At 43.1% G+C, this 8,661-nt stretch overlaps 1 long non-coding RNA gene across 1 annotated transcript; it reads right to left on the reverse strand.

Annotated features, from left to right (window-relative positions):
• Positions 1 to 4,489: 4,489 nt before the first annotated feature.
• On the reverse strand, positions 4,490 to 6,790 carry LOC310903028. Its single transcript, XR_014587237.1, has 3 exons — positions 6,695 to 6,790; positions 6,230 to 6,269; positions 4,490 to 4,544 (listed from the first exon to the last, which is right to left on the reverse strand). It is a non-coding gene; the product is annotated as an uncharacterized lncRNA (long non-coding RNA).
• Between the last annotated feature and the right edge of the window lie 1,871 nt (positions 6,791 to 8,661).

Consider the following 8,661-nt stretch of genomic DNA (forward strand, 5'->3'; position numbering starts at 1 on the left):
CCGTTTATATCCATTTGTTCAGATGCCAGTTTTGTCCTTGAACTTAATTAGTTTTGATATTTACTCCCCTCACAGTGTACTAATATTCATTCTCATCATTTCCTTTGTTTAAATCAAGCTTTTTAGTCTTGTCTCATAAGATAGAATCTTCATTTCCCTGATTATCCCAATATCCTAGCAACTTATGAAAACTGGGTCACAACCAACACCCAGAAAATACGGTTTTCAAAAGGGTTCATTATTCTATCCATTTTCAGTTTGACCAAGACACAAGTAGGGAGAATGATTAGCATAAGGTCAGACAAACCACAATTCTCCTGACTTCAAGTTCTTTCGCAATCTATCAGGGACATGAGTTCTGAAAGGCTTGTGGTTTATAACTTGGCATTACATCAATGCACATTTATATACCTATATATCATCATCTAGAGAGGAAGGATGGCCTTGTAGTTAAGAGGGTACATTAGAAATCTGGAGATAAGAGGGTACATTAGAAATCTGCAGATTTTGGTTTAAACACCAGGTCTGCCATTGACAACGGGTAACTTTGGCAAGTCTTAAATCTTTTGCCACATTTCACCAGTTTTAAAAGAAGAACAGTAATACTCCTGCGCTCATCTCTTTTTGTCTCCAATACACTTGCTCGCACTGTGTGCTCTCAGACCAAGTGCCTTCTTTCTCTGTGCTGCCAGTGTCTGCCACTTTGGAGTCCAAATTTGTCTAGGACTCGTACCTGACCATTAAGAATAGCCACTAGTCTTATAAAATCTTCTTTAAGGGTCTATCCTAAAAGCTGTTGGGCAGTAAATACGGTTGGGATTGGAATTCCTGAGATCTGCAGCCTATTGATTATTAAAAAAAAATTAAATTGAACTATAACCAGAGGCCAGCAGTGAAGTCAGACATGTTTAACTGCAAAGCTGTATCCTGACTCCTGATTCTCAAGTATTTGTCTGGTTGAAGACAAAGCCAAAGCCTTATTATTATTATTTAAACACACATGCACAATTTAATGCATTCTCTCTCCCAGTTTTCATTTCCGATGACAATTTTTGATCAGCTAATACAGCACAGAAACTAGACCAGAAGTGGAAACCCTGACAGATCCTCAGCTCGAGTGGTCACAGTAATAACAAATATTATCATTGTCCTTCCACTGCAGTCGGAGTTTGGAAGGTTGAGGCTGAGCGCAGAAACCGAGAGCACTCTATTGAGTTGAGGTGAAGCAATGATATTTATGGGAGTAATTATCACAGAGAAAAACTGGAAAAATATGATTACAGCAAACTGTAACTCTCCCAGATATGTTCTTCGTTGTTAGAAATAGCTCAGCTGAGACCGAACCAATATGAACAACAGACTGGGAGTGCCAGACACAGATTCTCTGGAGGCTGATACGATCAGACCCTCCGAGCAGAACAGGCTTCAGCTTCAGCACGCTGGAGAGCCTGCGCCTGTCCCCAGCCCTTCTTGTCAGGTAAAGGCAAACTAACAAAATGAGAGCTGCCGGCTGGCAGTGCTGCCCCGGACCTGCTAGTAGCAGAGGCAGCCATCTCGTGGAGCCAGGCGGTTCTCCTGTGCTTTTCTACCAGCGGCTGTAGCCAAAAAGTGCCACTGAGCAGCTGGCAGGAGATGCCTGACTCCCAGAACACAACTGCAGACGCAGCAGGGTGACAGGGCAGTGCTCAGTGCCCCTTGCTCTCCATTCAACAGCGCCGTTCCTCACACCAGATGTGCCTGATGTGACATCTCACCCCAACCCCAGCCCACAGGAGGAAGGGGCACCCCGGGGCAGATGCCGGGCTCTGCTGGGTACAGGGCCCTGAGCTGGACCGGGGTGGGTGAACCTCAGGGCCTTACAGGAGATGGAAACGAGCTGTAAGCTCTACAAGCTCAGGTTGCGTGAAAGGAGAGGATATAATTAAGCAAAGCAATTCTCAAAGAGACGTGACCACTGGGCACCATGTATGCAGAGGGGTTTGGTGAACATGCCTTCTTACATAGGTGACACCTTGGCTTGATGCAAGTTGTCTGTGCTAGGGTGAACGTTGGCTCTGAGTTGACTACTCACAGGGGGGATTTTTAGCACACTTCCATGATAGAGTAGTTTACGTGCTTCGTGCAGCTAACATCTTGCAACTGATGTCTGGCAGTTTTTAGAAGCAGTAAGCAATCTTGTGTAAATTCAAAACCCTCACTTAATAAAGAGTGAACTGTTCTCATTTAAATGTACCTACCCCATGGATCAGATGCATCAAAGAAGTTCTTCAGTCATCTTGAGAGCTCTGTAGGTGTTGTTGCTGCTCTCAAGCAGTCTGTGAGAAGAATTATAAAAGGTATTTACCTTTTAATTAAACAAAACATCTTACAAATTAAACACATGCTCTTGCACATCAAAATTTAGTTAGCATCCATTTTTATTGTGCATCCTATGACTCTTCTAACAGCCTACTGAGTCCACAGCCAAATCTGAACACACGTTGCTTGTTCCTTTTTCCCCCTATGCTTTGGGCATCATGTGCTAGATTTTATCACATCTGAGGGGAAAAAAAATTTTGTAATTGACTGCTAATACTTAAGCAGACCTCCTGCTTAATATTCATGTTGTTCTTTCAAAAAAATAGAATAGTTTATAAATATATATATATAGGTGTGTCCTGGCAATGGCAGAGAAGCAGTTTTGGACACTTGTGTGACATATATCTTATTATCTTCCGTAAAAAAATTGACAGTGAATGACAGAACACCTTAGAGGGATTTAAGAAGATGATAAAGGCAACAGCTTTCACTTGAATACAGAGTTTAGTTCCTACCAGTTACAAGCTTTTTTTACATGCATCCTTGTAATTTGACATTTATAATTCACTGTAGTGCTGGATCTCTGTCATTTTCTCACTGTCAGGTTCTCTATATGTGGATGTACACATCCTTTCTAATTAGTGTATGTATCTGAACACTTAATCTGATCCTCTCTCCACCTTACTATGCAGTTACACATTTATCTGCTCTCTATCAACAAATATTTTTTAGGTAAAACATATATAGTTCCATGTCACCTTCTCTCTAAACAGGTACCCAGATCTCTTTTTTTGATGTAAAACAATTTTGATGTAAACAATTTTGATGTAAAGAAAGACATGAATTCATAATGGATTTCCTGAAAGGTAAGAGATAGATAACCTGTGGCGGAACATTAACCCTTCATCTCTCTATCCTGTTCATCTCTTACGCTGTATACCATCTTCCTCACAAGGAACCCTAAAGGCCTTTTTGGCGGCATTGATGCCTTTGCAGTGCTGATAAACATTAGATCTCCTTTATCCATGGAGGACCAGCACACAGACTTGACAAAGCTTGCTCCAGGTGAACTCAGAAAGCAGTAAGACATCTGCAGCAAGCCCTGGGGTCACAGCACCCCACCCCAAGCCCACCGGAGACACGATGAGTATGAAAAGACAAGCTGCGTGGCAGGCCTCTCACCACTGGATCATCATTTTGCATCAGCATCTGATGCGGTGCCATGCCTTTGTCTGCCATTCCAGCTTATTAGTCGACTTAGTTGAGATGTAATGCAACTGAAATGAAGGCTTTTTCAGTGTAAAGTTGAAGTGGGCTGTGAAGGACACATCTTTTAGTAATGCTCATACTGATGCTGAAGTCAAAGAAGGTGTTTATTCCACGTGTTTTAAATAGTATGGCTTTATATTTGAAGTTGGAGATGTTCAAGTGTTTATAGCACATAAAGCAGAGAACAAAAATTATAAACTGGTTGTTATTTGTGTGGTTGGATTAAAACATCTCCTTTACCGATAGTTTAAAAGATAATGTTAGGAATTATTTGAAAGCAAACTTTTCACAGCTTCCTGCCGTTCAGGAGTAAACACATTAATACAAATACCTGCAACCGTTTTAAATGTTCATAATGTAACTTCTGACTTTGACAGATAGCAGATTTACTTCAAGAAGAAAACAGGACCAGTATAGAAAAATCTGCCCGTGCCATTGGGAAGACCATACAGAGGCAATAAGGATCATTTTAAAGAGAGTCTGGACATGGATGCATGTCCATTGCTCATGCCATTCAGAGAAAGAGCTGCAATTGTAACAAACAACAGATCTGGACCTTAGGAATCAGGGGCCATGCCAGGCAGCAGAGCCCCTTGCTCCCTCCTTTGGGAAGCTGCAGCTCATGCTGCTGTGTCCCCAGCTGGCACACTGCACTGACACGGAGCTTTCAACAGGGAAGGAAATTTGCTCAGGCCAACAGCTGCCACAGATATTGATTATTACTTCTGCTGATGTGTAAAACATATCTAGGCAGCAGCAGAGAAATTTTGTTCAGGTATTTTTTTCTGTTGGGTCTATTTATTGATGTGTGACCTTCCACGTGGTTTACACAAGAAGTAAAAAAAGTCCACTTTGGTTTTGGAGCCCTCTATTCAGGGCAAATTTTTCCAAATGACCCAAATGGTACTCGTTTGAGGCTTACCTCTTTGTATTACTTCAAGTGTCTTCTTAAATATTTGGGGGATTAGTAGTACCTACTGAAAAAAATAATCTGATGATAAATTGTCATGGAAAATATAAAGGGAATCAAATGGCATCTGGTTGTTCTTAAGTACAAAATGGAGTGCAAGTGGCTCAGTTATTTATACATTTAAAATAAAAATATATACATTGTATTTATATTCTCAAGTTATTTTTATGTCAGTCTTTAAGAACCACAATAGAAATTCCAGCTCTTGTTTAATTTCTTACTTGGTAAGAACTTCTGTTCAGTCAGTGAGGATTTTCAGTGAGCAGAAAATGATTAAGGATTTCAGAAACCCTTGCCTGGGTCAGAGGGCTCTTTGGAAGGAAGACAAGTATGTGAAGCTTCAGGAATTTTTCCTGCAGAAACAAACTATGAGTTGGAGTGTTTCCAAAGCTAGGAAGCACAACGCATTGCCACTGCCATACTTACAGAAGGGTATGGCATGGCATTAAGGAAATCCCCCAAAAGGATACAGATTAACTATAAAAGTTTGGGTAGCATTGGAAGTCAGATAAATTGTTCTTTCACAAATGTGAAAAAGTTTCTTTCATAATCATCTAGTTTTTGGCTACAGTTTCACTCTACCCTGAGTTTCTGTTTTGACAGGTTTCCCCCCTGGTCAGGTCACCCCCTGCCATTTCCAAGGCCCAGGGCCGCCAGCCTCCGCTTCCAGCACCCCGAAGCGCTGGGTTCCTCCTGCATTTGGCAGGCCCAGGCCAGGCAGTGAAACCAGCTCCTGCATCCCCACCTCCTTGTGGAGGATCCTGGCAGAGCCCGAAGGCGGACAGGTGGCCCTGGGGTCACACGGACAGGTTCAGTGGCCGTGGCCCTGGCCTGGCTGTGGTATTTCTGCGGGCCCACTTTGTGCTCACCCGCATCTGCGTACAGCGCACGGGGCTGCTGCAGGAGTGAGCTCGCTAGCACGAGCGTATATATCATTCTCTTTGATATATATCTTCTATTTTCTGATCCCATTACTTCAGATCAGCTCTAAGTCTTATATCTAAACAGTCAGTCCAAAGGGAAAGTCCCTATTTACAGGCTGGATTAAGAGCTTTAACAAAAGGCATGGCAGAAAGTGATTCATTTGCTATATAAGAAAAAGGACTGCTTTGTATTTTATCGCTTGCTGGCATCCTCCAAGTCTTGTTCTTTTCTTCTCTGGCCTAAACAAGGCATGGGCTGGGAGGCTCCTGTGGGGCAGCGCAGATGGAGGAAGCCCAGCAGCGCAGTGTAGAGCTTACCCTTGTTGTCCTTAAGGGCTTTCCTCCTGCTCCCACCAGGGCTGCCAGAAGTGCATATGGCCAGCCGTGTGCTTACACATTGCCAGCCTTCCCCAGGGCTTTTCTTATGCCGTGTGGGCCTGACTGGGAGGAGAGGGCAGGGCCTTGCTACTACCAGCCCAGCCCCAGCATGCGGAGTGCTGGCCACCAGCACAGGACACAGGCAAAGAAGGGCCTCTCCATACAGGATTGGTTATTTTGGGGCAGATCAAGCATGAAAATCAAGTAAGGGTTGGCTAAGGCTGACCAGAATTTGCCAGTTTTGAGAAAGCAAAGTGTATGACCTTAAAATTTGTGAACATGTTCCTTAACTATAACACTTCTGGAATCAAAATCCTTTGTTTTAGAATGATTGAAAAGGAACATTTTAGCAGTTTCTAACAACTCATAGCTTATAATATTGAAAACTTACTTTTTTTGAAAATAACTTATTTCTGCTCTTCTTCTTACTCCTGCAAAAGGTGGAATAGAACAGTTAAGTCAGGAGGGACCTACAAAGATCAAGTCCAACTGCGTGACCACTTCAGGGCTAACCAAAAGTCAAAGCATGCTACTGAGGGCATTGTCCAAAGGCCTCTTCAGCACTGAGGGGCATAGGGCATCAGCCACCTCACGAGGAAGCCTGTCCCAGTGTCTGACCATCCCCACGGTAAAAAAAATTCTTCCTTATATCTAGTCTAAACCTCCCCTGGCATAGCTTTGAGCCATTCACACACATCCTATCAGGTTGTGCTTAAAAACCAACCAGCAGTAAGCAAAAGTGAACTTTCACAAAGGAAGGGCCACTACCCAAACTATTTTGGTACAGAAACAGAGGTACAGAACAGCCCTACAGCATCCTTTGCTGACCCTACAACCCCTCAACTATTGCATATACTTGTTGTATCTCCGTGCAGCTCAAATCCATCGCTCTTCTCATCAATCCTGGAGCCTTTCTTCACCTCCTGATAAAACTCCTATGCTCCAAGCTCCATCTTGGCAGGCAAATTTGATCTGAGTGATTCAGACCCTTGTGGCCTCTTTAGTGTGTGTGTTAACCCAAGGCACCTGTGCAGGAGCCACCCAGGGTGAATGATCCTTCATTACCTCTGGTGTGGGAGATGGATAACACCATCCTGACGTCTCAGGGTGGTTTCATCTACACAGACATTCACATGATAAAACAATTAATCATGTCAACCAACATTTTTCATTAGTGTGTCAGTGTGGGCAGGATGGTTTTAATGGCATTCATTTCTCATGGGTGCCTGTTTGGTTCATCCTACTTACATGCTCATGATTAACTGAATTACCAATTTCAGACACTGAATGAAATTTCTTCCATTTTTTTCTTCAATTTATCATGACTCTGGCAGGAATTCTTGAGGCATTTTGTTCTTATCTGTGATGTGGGGCTCCAGCAAGTCATGCATGTTTTTCATTTAAGAGAATCCCTGCCCTAGCAGGAGCCTAGCACATGGACACTGACCTCATTTGCACCTAATCTCTTTTAGTGTCTGTTGTGGCATTTAGTCTCTTGCTTTTTATCTCATTTGGTACAAGGCTCTGAGACACATGGGACGGCCCATGGCACCTGGCATTGTGCACAGCAGGTGCTCTGTATTCGAGCACACCTGACTGCAGCAGCAGGGAGTTGGCTTTGCTGGCTCAGCTGGTCTCTTCTGGCCAGGAGTTCCCTTGTGATGTCCCCAGGGACCTCTCCCAGCTTCCAGCAGAGCTCATGCAACACCTCCCACTTATTCCAGCAGGAGCCATACCAGACTGGGATGGAAGCATCTCTTTCCTTTTGCTCTCCGCCATCCAAGCACAAAGAGCTACCAGACCGATGTTAGCTCCTTTCCCAGAAACAATAACAGAAATCCTTCATTTTATTGTACTTTTCCCCTCAGTCCGAGTTTCTTTAATATGTCACATAGCTTGTCCTCTTCCTTTCTTAAAACTCTCTTGCCTTTTTGCAAAACAAGAGGACCTGCTGGTGCTTCTAAGTGGTCATAGGCAATGCAAAACAAGATAGTGCTTTCCACGCTAAATCAACATTATAGTGAGGGATGAATACAATCTACCCAACAGATATTTTATCATGAAAATTATTAAAATTCATAGCTTAGAGGTGTGAATGCTTCTTTAAGAAAGGTACTTATGTTATCCCCAAAATAGCACCACTACCATGTGATGTTCCAGTTGCTATGGTTACCACAAATTTGTTATTTAATAGCAAAGAAAATAGATGCACAAAACATGCTAATTATAACTGGTACAAATTTTTCTAAATGTTTTATATGAATATGCATGCATGTTTTATGCATAAGGAATAGGAATGCCCTTTTTCAAATAATTCTGCAAGTTTTTAGAAGCATTTTAGTAACTGGCTGGGAAGTACATTGTGTGGCTCTCAACAACAGAGGGAAAGGAGACTGAGCATTTGAAGATGGGCAATTTGTGTAAAACAATGCAGTTTTCTATTCAAATAGCAGGATAATCCTGAAAACCAAAGATGTTTAAATTTGTTGAACCCTTGTACTTTCCTGACTGTATTTGCTTTGTTTCTTCCTCTGCTCTTCACTGTGTTGAAAGTGTTCCCTCTCTGGATGGAAGTTTCTGGGAAAAAATTGCAGGACTGCTTGAAGCAAAGTCATGAAATTATCATGTTAATACAACCCTAATACAGAACCGACTCCGCTCAACACCACTGCATCCTATCTCCTGCCCCTGTATGGAGCTCCAGGGCGCCCACGGGCTTCACAGCCGGTCCTGATGAGGCTGTGATGCTGCTGGGGCGGTCAGTGAGGTGCCCTCGGGGTGCAGTGCCCTCAGGGGACACCTAGGGGCCCATGCATGTCCTGC

The sequence above is a fragment of the Anser anser genome, assembly GCF_964211835.1.
Source record: "Anser anser genome assembly, chromosome: 8".
Taxonomy (NCBI): domain Eukaryota; kingdom Metazoa; phylum Chordata; class Aves; order Anseriformes; family Anatidae; genus Anser; species Anser anser.